Source organism: Ischnura elegans, chromosome 6 (assembly GCF_921293095.1).
Source record: "Ischnura elegans chromosome 6, ioIscEleg1.1, whole genome shotgun sequence".
Taxonomy (NCBI): Eukaryota; Metazoa; Arthropoda; class Insecta; order Odonata; family Coenagrionidae; genus Ischnura; species Ischnura elegans.
This window is the reverse complement of record NC_060251.1, coordinates 71,008,400-71,021,038: the sequence shown is the minus strand read 5'-3', so window position 1 is coordinate 71,021,038 and position 12,639 is coordinate 71,008,400.

Sequence of the window (12,639 nt, the reverse complement as noted above, 5' to 3'; positions counted from 1 at the left end):
GCATAAATTGTGAAGCAAAGAATGATCAGAAAATATAAAGTTACAGTGTTAAAAATGTATAAAAAGACCTATGAGGAACCTGCTATGAGTCAAACATGAATTTGCGAGTGGTATCAGCGTTTCTAAGGTGGTTGTGAAGACGTTGAAGATACCGAACACCCCAGCACATCAACAATCGATGAAAACATGGAAAAATTGAGTTAAATTGTTGTGAACATCTAAACTATTGAATATCTAATCGGGGCTACTTTGAAGGCCACAGTATTAGTACAGACTAATAAATTTTTTTCCAAAACACTAAAATTACTGTTATTTTAAGAATACAATTCAGATATCCGCTAAATGCTTTGAAAGGGGAGAGAAATTGATTGGGAGTGGGATGAATAAGGGGAAGGTTGGGAGGGAAGGTAAAAAGAAGGGCATCGGAAGAGCTAGCATAGGAAAGGATTTACGAATCATATCCCGAGGTTCAATTCGACGTTGAGAATAAAAACAGATAACCTCCCCTACCTGTCCCTCCAACGGCTCTGCCAAGGAAAGGACAACGACCCATCATCTCACGCAGAGAAGAGCTCGGAGCATTAAAATTCATTTAAAACATGCAATAAATATCATATCTTGCAATAAAATTTGTATACACAATCCCACCGGTGCATCTCACACCCCAGTAACAGCAGGATTTTTGGGAAATAGATCATTTCACTCCCAAAGTCATCTACAGCACACTGACGCAAGCTTTTCTTTCTGAGAGTGAACGAATCATGGCAGCCTATTCCACCTAGGGATGCATTAAAGGACGAAATGATAGCCTACAAGCGTGAGCCGTTTCCACGAAGTGTCCCTCCCACGATATCTGATTCTTAATTTCTTTAGCATGTTCCAGAATTCGAACGATGGTGCAAATTTCGAGAGCCTTCCATTTTATTAGCAATATTTCTAAAAATCTAGCAAATCTTATATCACAATTTTCAAAAGGCTAACCAGATTTTTGCATAGAGGTCAGTCTCCTCACCTTCCAAAAGGATAATGTTAGCCAATAAACATTAAAAGCAATGCAGTAACGACTAGGATACGAAAGTTGTGTACCATATATTCTAGTCCATCTTCTGGGGCATAGCGTGAAGAATGAAAAAGAAATACATACAAATCGAAAAGAGATAAGGAATACCACATAAGATGGCCAAGGATAGGAATTACCTCAGTATAAGAAGACAACTGATTAGCTAGCAAGAGCTGGAGGAACCAATAATTTTACCAAATAGAGCAGTTAAGCAGAATTACCAGTGAAGAATTTTCATTGAAAAAGGTCATGCAGACATTTATTCAGGTCTTTTATCAACATAAACGAGATATGAAAGTGAGGAATTGTACACCTGTACTAATAAAAGATTTTGAAATATGTTTGACGAGATCTTGTGACAAAAATCACTCGTATATACCAACGCAATATTCATGAATTCCCTCTCGGTAATATTTGAGGAAATTTGATTGTGTGTTCATAACATACTAAATCACAACTGAACAATAGGTGAATCACGATAAATATTTATGACTTTTTACCTTTTTTATGCACCAGGTTATTCCGCCGACGTTTCGAATAAGTACTTACTTCCCATTTCAAGGCGTGCTTATCTTAACGTGTCCGATTTCACAATAATTGATGTTGTTCCTCTCCATATTACTAAATTATTGATTTTGCATACGTGAAATACGAATTATCACCTTTACACTGATGTGATCAGATGAACACACCTTGTAATTGGGAAGCAAGTCTTTTACCGAATATTCAGCGGACATGATGAAAATGACCTGGTGCAGAGCCCGAAAAGAATTCTCAAGTACCATTCACAAGGAAAAAATAACATCGAAAATCATAATATATCTAAATAATCTGTTACGAAATGTTTCTGGATAGCTTGAATAAATGTAATCTAAAATTGTAGCTTTATATTTATTGTTTGAAGTTTGTATAATGGAATTCTTCCGTTTTATTGTCCTTTTAGTTTATCGCTCACAATGAGTGAAAGAGTAGATTTCATGATTTTATGTTCAATTAATTCTATGTTTAAGTCTACTCCATGATTTTGTACAATTGCATTGTTTTTGTTCTTAGATTACATAAGTCCTAGAGCAATAAATATTCTAAATCTAATGTAAAATAATCCCCAACGCAGTCCTTTAACTAAATTTAAGTAAAAACATGCATTTTATATCGCTCCAAAAATATGGCCATTCCGTTTCTAGGAAGAAGCTACGATACCATCCATTAGTCCGTCGTCGCATGGCAATAAATTCTCTCATCTTTCAAGGGATTATCTTAAGCACAATGTTCCTCTTCTTTGAGAAGACCTCCCACCATAATATATGCCCTCCGGAAATCATCCCCTGAAATGTCTCTGTTGACCTTGAGATGATTAGCCATTTATGCTATCCAAAAAACTTCTATTTAGGCAAGCTAAATATTATCGTAGGCACCTTTTCCACCCAATACCCAAAAATTAGCTCATTTACTCATAAGTATTGTGTGAGATGAAATTGACAAATACAAATAAGGCGCATTAACTACCCATGCCTATACCATACGTATATCCAGAGAGAAAAAAACCTTCCTTGCCACACGAAGTCGGTTTCCAGCAATGCAATATAGAAAGACAAATCACACTTCAATCAAACTTATACCAATTTTTACCGTCTTAAACCTTGAGACTGACGATCCATTATCCATTGAATCCTGGGTTGGTGTAAGTTGGATTACAGATAGGAGACTGAAAAAGTTGGTGAGTACTTCTGTCATCATACTTATAAAAAAATTCCTCCAAATTAAGCGCATATCTATTGTTAACAGTGCAATATAAATTGAAACAATAAATATTTAAAGTTTGGACGTTGTTAATTAAATTATAAGCCCAATCGGAGGTTAAAAATAATAGACCAAATATAAGATATAATTGTAGAAATTATACTTTTCCTTTGTAGGGAATGAGAGTTTTAACAATGCATTCCATTATGTTAATAATAGGCTACATTGTTATAACTCATTACGTTCATTATATCAAAATACAACTTTTTTTACTTTATTATTTATTTTTTTTAATTGAAAGACTTGCAGTGAATTGAAGAGGGAAGTGCTTGAAGGCAAGGGGGAATCCCAGAAAGCTTCCTAAGTACTCCTTGGAACTATATCTTAATCGCAACAATACTATGATGATAATGATAATTTTTACAAATAAATAGATAAATTTAAAAAATGAGGTACTAAAATCAAACATAAAACAACTAACTTAAGAGCCATTGCGCCATACTTGCTGTTAGTTTTAATGAAATAAAACAAATCACGAGATAATTTCATTGTAAAGTCAAGTTTGCGTGAAACACCTATTATATTAAAGTAAATTTGGCATTTTAAATTAAACGAGTAATATAGGTAAGTACGGCCAAACTGAGATTTGTTTTCAAAAAGAGAAAAAAGTACCTGATGAACTACTAAGTCATTACTGAGCACATTAATGGTAGAGTGCCACAGACACCTCTAAAGTGCCAATAATTCTCAACGATAAATCTTAGCAGAAAGGTATATTTAGCTTCCGATTGTGAAACCAAGTGGTGTCTTCAAATCAAATTCATAATTCAATTCTAATTTACGTCTCTAGACAAAAATGTCTGGGCTCACGCTCATTATAATTTCCAACACTAATTCCTATCATAAATATTCCACTATTTCGTCATTTTCTGAACCCGACCTCAGATTGCGTTTCTCAAGGTTTGCTTTACACGAAAAAAGGTAGGGATGCCTCTCACTTGGTAATCCAGTGAAATATATTTTACACGTGGTGTGGCAGATGGGCGCATCCTATCTTCTGAGCTCCGTTTCGGCATTTCCCAGCTTTCTCCTTTCTCCAAAGCAGGCGTTCACTTCGTCTTCGATCGTCGTCCATTTGGGAAATGCTCATTCCACCCCTTAGGCAATTAATTTCACCTCCAAGTGGCTGACTCCGACACCTTCCTCGACCAACAGGACGACCCGTTCCATCCAATAAGGGACAAGCTGTCTGAGAAGGTCACAGCGTCTTATGCAAACGCCAAGCGTACACCCACGGTCAAAATACGTCGCGCAGAATACGATAACGACGCGAAAATATGTTCATTATATCAGAATTAAGTTTCAGATATCGTTTTTTTTATTTAAAAGGGAGTAGGCCTTAGAGTAAATTGAGGAGGGAAGTGATTGAAGGCGATTAAGGCTCCTAGAATACTTCTTAAGTACTCCATGGAAACCTACCTTGTGCTATAATACCATAATGTTAATGGTAATTTTTACAACGCCTCAACGAATCCATGATATAATTTTTGATACACGTATTTCTTAAACGCCATCTTAATCCTATTATCTCTCGGTAAAAAAAATATTTGTTTGATCAGAGGTAAAATATGTACCAAAACACATTTGGCTTACTAAACGAAAGTGAATACGAATTACCAAAAGATTTATAAAATCTACAATTTAAAAACTACAAATTTAAAAGCGGGAATCGTACCTTCTTGATAATGCAAGGTAGGAACATTGAATTCACGTCACCTGAACGACCTGGATGCATTAGCAGTACTTACGGCGCCCTATGTTCACGCACTGCATTATGCACGACTTATTTGCAATTTTCAATAATTCCAACCACAAACCCTATAAAATTTTACATTGAATCGCCTACTCCACCCTTAATACATAAAAAGAGATATATCTATTGACCCTGATCCTTAATGACTACATTGAACAACCAAATTGCTTTTTTTGCCGAGAACTCATAATTCCGAATGAATCGTAGATGATTGATTCCAACAGGAGTTAATCAATTCAACAACAGAACATATCGCCCTTAACCAATAGAATAACGGAGAAAAAACAATCACCGGGATTAATGTGTTCCCATCAAGCGTTGAAAAACATTTCTACGGAATTTCAAATTATGAGAGACATGAAATTGTTCCATTGAAACGAAGCGTTTAATTGATTCCTAAGAATATCTTGAGGAAAATATACGGTGGGAATCTAATCTTATGATATTTAAAAAAAATGATGAAAATTATCCAAGCATTAGTTGCTAATACCATTCAGAACTGACGACACCCTATATACATGAAAGGAGAGTTGAAAACTAATTCGGTTGTATTTATTTCCCTTAGCGTAAAAAAGTTTTAATAAGTTTGGCTGCACTCGTTCGAGGTAGTAGACTAAAAAATCCAACAGATTAATTCGTTTATTGCAATTGCGAACAATCTGATGCATCCAGGAAACACTTAGGATAAATACCCCTGTAAGACCAAATATTTGCTTGACAAACCTGATCCGTTTTCTGAGTGGTAGCTTTAAATAACGTCCCTGCGCTATGAAAAAGCTTTATCCCAAGCTAAAGCACAAGGAAAAAATTATTTTATCGCTGGAAACTATGGATGACAACATGTTAACTTACGAAATTAACTGTGATGAAAAGACGAAGAGAATCGGAAATGGCCGTATCTAATTCATCCATTATAAACCTGCTTGGACGATCTACAGCACCAGGGTGGACACAAAACTGCACTCGATTGGTACACTGCCCAGCCATTAAGGAGTGGATCCCAAGAATACAGATAAAGAATTCGGTGTGAGCAGCAAAATTAATGGCTGTCACTAGCGAGGTTATCTTCCGAGTCAGTTTTCTTTAAGCTTGTTATTATTATTTATTAGGGAGGCATGGCCAATTTAATGGTTATGCGATCAATTAACTAAAAGCAGAAAATTTCCTTATCTTTCCACAACCCATTAATTGTGTGAATTACCTAACACTTCAGATTTCATTGTTTTCAGCCACTGCTGCTCACAAAAAAACCTTGCCACTCTTGGGTTCTATCCGTTGGCATTTAAACTTTTGATGTACATATTTTTCTAAAATCTAATTTTGATAGTGGTCATTCCGTTTTTTAGATTGTGAATGTAAATGCCAATGAGATCCTAAGATGAGCATGAGAATTACGTATAAAAACGAACTGTTTTTTTGTTTTTTTTGGACTTTTCGGAATATTGCTACATGACATCAACTTGTCCATGAAACAGTTGCGCACCATATGGAAAAGTGGTATAGGTTCTAGCCAAATAAATGAAATATAAGGCGATATTTAAGGAAAAGCGGAGAAGAGCAGAACAGAACTAACAGTATTCATAGGGGATTAGTCACGAAGAGGCCTCTTTTGATTGAAATCAAATAAGTAACAAAACACGAGTCTTGTTTAAATATAATCTACACAATAACTTGTCCCCGTACCCTCGGAGAGGGTAATATGCATGATAAAACTGAATTACAAGGGTAATTACGTATCCTTTTATTTAAATCCAAGTCTTCAATTCAAGTCAAATGAAGTTTGATCCACAAAAAACCGAAATTCTTAAACAGAGAAATTTGATAAACCCTACCTACTTATAAAGTTTTACCATTCTTTCACCACACTTAATCAGTAAGTTGTGAAGCAACAGCCCCTCGACCGTAAATTATAACTCTAGGCTAACTCTGAAACGTGACAGACAAATTTCAAAATCGAAACAAAATTGGTACGCTTATCGAAGCTGAGGCAACGCATGAGCATTTTCCCGAAAATATTCCTAAGGTTTTTATAGCTCGTCCGTACCGCTCGTTTAACGGGTTAGTCTGCATTTCCATTTCAATGCACGAAGTCTATTTCTTGGAAAATTTGTAGGCTAGATATCGTCCCACGATAATTCATAACGTTTAGCGTGGTAGGGGATTCACCAAGGAGAGACTATAGTCTAGTAAGATGTTCATATTTGACCGAGTCTCACTGGACGCTAAACAGACAGGTCCCCTCTATCTTATTTGGTCTTCGTGGGAGAAGCGTCACAGCCAAATGATTCGCAATCAATCATTACGTAGTCGTCTTCATCATCGATCGTGCTTCGTTTTCAAGCACCGGACGACTTCCTTAAGCCCCGAGGCGTGGTTCTTATGCTCCTGTGACCGAGTCCATGAGATGCCCTAAGATAGTCTTGCTCCGCTAACCTTTATTTCAGGATCGTTTTCGAAGCAGCGAAGACAATTTCATAACCGTTAACACGACCAACTCCTCCCATTATTTTTTTGAGTCCCCCCTCACGTCCCGTCCGAGAGTGGCAAAAAGGTGTTGGGTAACACCACGTCACGATCAACGATTTGCATTTCACGAAACATTGGGAGGGTCGGGAGCATCTTTGCAGGTGGGCGGTTTCCGTAGGATGACTTTTGTCAGGTTTCCATGGGAGGGCCAGTCTCGTTCCCATGTCAGCGCTTTTCCGTCCACCTCGCGTCGGCGAGTTGAGATATATGGCCATCGGAACGTAGATGGACGGTTTCACAGTTAATGCGAAGGTCTTATGTAAGCTGTCAAGCACATCAAGCCAAAATGAGTATTTTAATGACGACAAACAGCAACTTTATAATAACATATCCATTTATTTATAATTTATTTTTAATTGCTTTTATCACCCCGAAAACAGAAATTGGTGCCAATTACATAGGAGGTTCATCGGAAATCATCAATGGATTAAGAAAAACACCCATACAATGAATAGTGGTTACCGATCCATGCGGAACCCGAAACAGCGACCTTCGGATTAGCAACACAGGATCCAACTGCCACAGAGGCCGAAAAAACGACCAAACATTGCACATCAATTTTGGGTACAGGGAGAATGATTGACCAAATGAGATACTTTAATTATAATAATCGAAGCCTTAAAATGCATTTACACTGGATATGTCCAATGGATTGTAAATCAGTGTCCATCATGTCTGTCCAAATGACCATCTGGACATTGTCCAATGGACAATCAAAGTGCAAGATAGAAAATATTATGGAGAAGGGCGAGAAGGTGGATATGTAAAGCCAAAATGGGGTTCTAATGTTACTACATCTCATTTCAAATTCTCATAAAATTCCACGAAGTAGGGCTGAGACAAGGAAGTGGTAACTTTTCATCGACATGGTGCCCTTATTGTACTAAGTCTGGACTTCATTACCAATCTCAGTCTTTAAACAGTGGACTCCGAGTTCCTATCATGCTCATATCAATCGTACATTTAAGTTCACATATCTCTATTAATAAAAAATGAGAGATATTTTACTTTTTCATCTTCCCATTTTTCGAGTAGAATGGAGAAGATGAGATGTGAGGAGAGAAAAAGAAGAGTAGAGATACACAAGGAGTGAACTTCTACAGGGGTGTATATCCGCCAAAAGACTAAAGTGGTTTGGTTCAGTGAAAAAGCAAAGAGAAGGAACTATGACATAAGGGTAGATTTTAATTAACTTGTAAACATGGTACACTTAAACTATTTGGGTAGCACACTTGAAAGACAATAATACAACTGTAAGGCTATTATAAAGAGAATTTCGCAAGAGAGAAGGGCTTTATTTTAGGAAGATCTGACGAGGTGATAGAAGATAAAAATTTAATAGAAAAGGTAGTGAAAAGTATGATCTAAAGCCTACGTGTTTTACGGTGTAGAAAGGTTTACGTTCACGTGGGAGGATGGGGTACGTTTGGCTGCGTATGAGAATGGGATATGAATAAAGCAGTTGAGATCGATGGATAGGGAAAGAATGGGGCAGATGAAAACATAGGAGGCAAGAAGAGAACAGAGGATGTAAAGAAGAAACGGAGTTTTTGATGGGTTGAATTGAAGTTGGAGGTTTAAAATAGGAGATACAGAGTGGTTGAAGTGATGATTCAAATGGTACTTTTCTTCAATCTATCCTAACTGGTAGAAGAAATAAACAGGAAATTTTATATTTTTTTTCCAATATAAAGTACTCAGCAAAAGTGGAATGACCCTCCCAGGAATATATTTAATTTTAGAAAAATTAGCCCTAACACCCATAGTAAATAGAAATCGAAGTAAATCAGAAAAGAAGGCTTTTAGGGGGTTACTCCATTTAAAAAATAGATATATACATTGCCGATGCTTTCCTGTGAATCTCAGTTAGAGGCAGAGGAAGCGTAATACAATGCCAAAAAAATGAATTTATTAAATCAATGAACTTGCACGAAGTATAATTAAAAATATAAACGTATTCAAATCAACAGAAGGGTGCCATAACATCCGTCTACCTGTGAACCTACCGTCTAAAATGGTAAGTAACTATCTGAAAACTTCATCAACCACACGATGAGATATCTCCACCTTTCCTTCTCAATGTAATGGTTGTCGACCAAATAAAAAGATTTCAGATCATAAATTAAGTAAAACTTTTCATTCATCTATAATAATCTATCCACCTTGCTTCTCGGGTTATAATTCTAATATGTCTCTATTTTTGAACTCTTGACCATGACATTCGGCGTCGTTCGTCATCTCTGCGTGCATTAGCGTCTCAACCTTGGCATATAGCGTACCCATCTCTCCATTTTTCACGCAGATCTGTGTTATTGGACCAATTCATTCATTCATGTTTTTTTTCCAAAGGTTATTCTTAAATCTTGAATAAGCGTTATCGTCCTCAGCTCAACATTACATTGGAAAATAATCTCCATCAGAACTTTATATCATGTTGAGAGCATGGAATTCATCTCAAAGAAGTTATTTTAGCTTTCATCTTAAGATAACCATTGATATAGACGCATTGGATCAAAATGAATCATGAATTAATTTTGAGTAGCTCCCATCGAAGGAGATAAAAAATACTTGACACCCTCAAAGGTCTGAGTGTCACATTACTCGCGTAAAAAAATCGCCCTTCGTTGCGATGGATTTCAGTGTAATTATTAGACCAACACGAGACAATTCAACTAATTTAAACCTATTATTATTATAGTTATTTTTTCATTTGTATTGATGCAATATTCATCGGATTATTTTCATCTTCGTTCTTTTTAGCATAACTCTTTGTAGTTGTTGAAAAATTACAAATGTATTTAGAGAAATAACTTTTTTATTAAACTCACCGTCTTACCAACGCACAAGAAAATACAAAATATGTACGTAATTACTGATTTAAAATTGATGGATTAATTTAACTATAACGTTCATAGATAAATATATTGAAAATATTCGGAAAGAGGAGATAGACGCTGTACTCTTAAGAGTTCATCTGCTTGAGAGTCGATATTATTCGCTGAAATCAAAGCGATGATGACATCGCCGTGACCCTCTCAGTGGCAGTAGATCACGAGTCAAAAAATGATTGCTTTTCCATTTCAGTCAAAATTTCAAATTTTGGAAAGGTTGCTTCGAGATACGTCGAAGAGTGCCACCCTAGCAGTCATATCAAGGGTATTCATCCTCCGATGATCGGCTCAAGGTTGGATGACTGGCGTATATTTCGTCACACGACGTCACTCAGAGGTGAAGAAAGATGTGATGGGAAGGATTAATGCAACTACTGGATTGATTATAAAGGTTAATTTCAACAACAAATCAAAATATTTGAATCGAAAAATCAAATGTTAAAACAGCAAAAAATTATTTATTTAATAAAAAAAAACTCATTAGGTTCCGTCGTATTTAATTGCTTAGTTTATAACGCACCATAAGGAAAAACCTGCGCATTTTACTGATATTATACTAGCACAACAGAATATGTTAATATTTGCCCAGCAACGTTTTCATACGAAATTCAAAAAATAGGGTATATTTATAAAAATATAATCAATAGTTAGTTAACAAAACTTGCACTTTTAGGTAGGTGCTAGTTTTTTCATCGTGGTGGGGTTTTGCACTGATATTAAACGTAGATATAATGAAATATAATATTCTTAGTAATAAAAATTGAAACTGACGAACGATTAGGGAATATAGCAACGTTTACCGAAAACGTAAAAAATTTATAGCGCTGGATTATTTATAACGCATTTATTAAATTCGGGTAGAGACCTCGAATCGAATAAATAAGGTGTTATACCATGAGTAGGAATAAATTTACTCAATTCTCAAAGACCTTGAGGCATAAAATATTTAAAGCCATCAACTACGACTTTTTTCTGAGTAGAGGATGCATTAGAGCCACTGGACTCAATTTGGTATTGAGTGGAAGAATGTTCAATCATCATAAATTAAAGTAACTTACTGCACACGCGTCAAGCCACTGAAAGCATGCCGATACAATAAGTAATAAATAAAAAATCTTGATAAAAACATAAAAGTAAAATTAATTACATAAGACTTACTCGACTCATCCAAAGAGGCTAAAAACTCAAGAGCTGAGCGAAAAAGTAGAAGGGACAGAGGCGAGAATAAGAGATTTTGTGAGAAAAGGTTCCATTCAATCAGTATCAACTCATTTCGCACTGAAATGTTTTCGGGTGACGCAAAGAGGTGTTGGGAAATGTCAAAAAATGAAGGAGCGGTGATGATTCTTACTCGTAGGAGAAGGTATGGGAGGAACCCTGGGCCGGAGGTCGTGGGAAAATATCGCAAAAATCGATTAAAATATTAAAATCACGAACCATCCCTCTAAGAAAGAGAATGGCTAGGATTCTGCGCGTAGAATTTAACGAAAGAGGGCAAATACTAGGGAGTACCATCGACGTTTATGCAACTACTGGAAATAGAATTATAATTCAGTACATTCAAGTCTAATTGTCAGTTAAATCAACTACCTAAATGAATTATGAGGAGAAAATTCAAGCGATCCATAAATTGAAGGCCTTTTAAGTCGTGCAAAAAGGACGACACGGATTTTGAAAAGAGCAAGTTCGATCAAGCTTGATAATGCGTAGCCATGGTATGGGGGAGAGCATCAGAACGAGTCCTTCACAAACTCTTTGAGAACACTCGGTGAAAATATGCTGATCCTCATTCATACCAAGGGATTAAGGCTACAAGTTACGTCATCTCAATGATTTCTTTTTCAACTAAAAGTATAACGGTTAAAAATTAATTCATGGAGTTAAATTTTACAAATCTACCTTTAATTAACCAATATTGTTATAAAATTGACTGGCATAAAATGTGGGGCTCAATGAAACATTACAATTAAATACATAACTATTATTACCATTGTCGCTTAATTATCGTGTTTTTATCTTAGCTCGTCGAAAAGTTGTGTCGTTTCGGGGCAATTCCACAAACGTAATATTTAAATGCATGTAATAATTAGGTACTGCGCATCAGTATAGTTACAGAGACCTGAAGCGCAAATTTATTTAGTTTATATTTATTCGAGGTGGCAACAGGCAAATGAGCTTCTACTTCCAGTCAAAATGCTGATTCTGATTCACTATTACTGAAAATCACACAACCCAACATGCAAATCCAGTTAGAGCCCAAGAGTACCGAAATCGTTCGATTTCCATCATGTTTCTTATCTTATTTATATCTTATTATGTAGTTTAAAAAATGATAACGCTAGTAGATAACGCTAAGAACTCGTTTTCACTATTGTTCTCTTTCTTCCAAGTTTAAAAGTAAATAACATAATCCTTTAATATGTGATTTAAAAAGGAGGGCAACTAAAGAAAGTACCATAAAAGTGAAATACTCCATTAGTCAAAACAAGCTATACACATTATCGTAAATAAGTATTATATAAGCAATATATTCATGTAATTAGGCCTCCAGTATCTCCAGAACCACCATACCACCTAAACCCATGAGAACCAACTTTGATGTTCCAAGT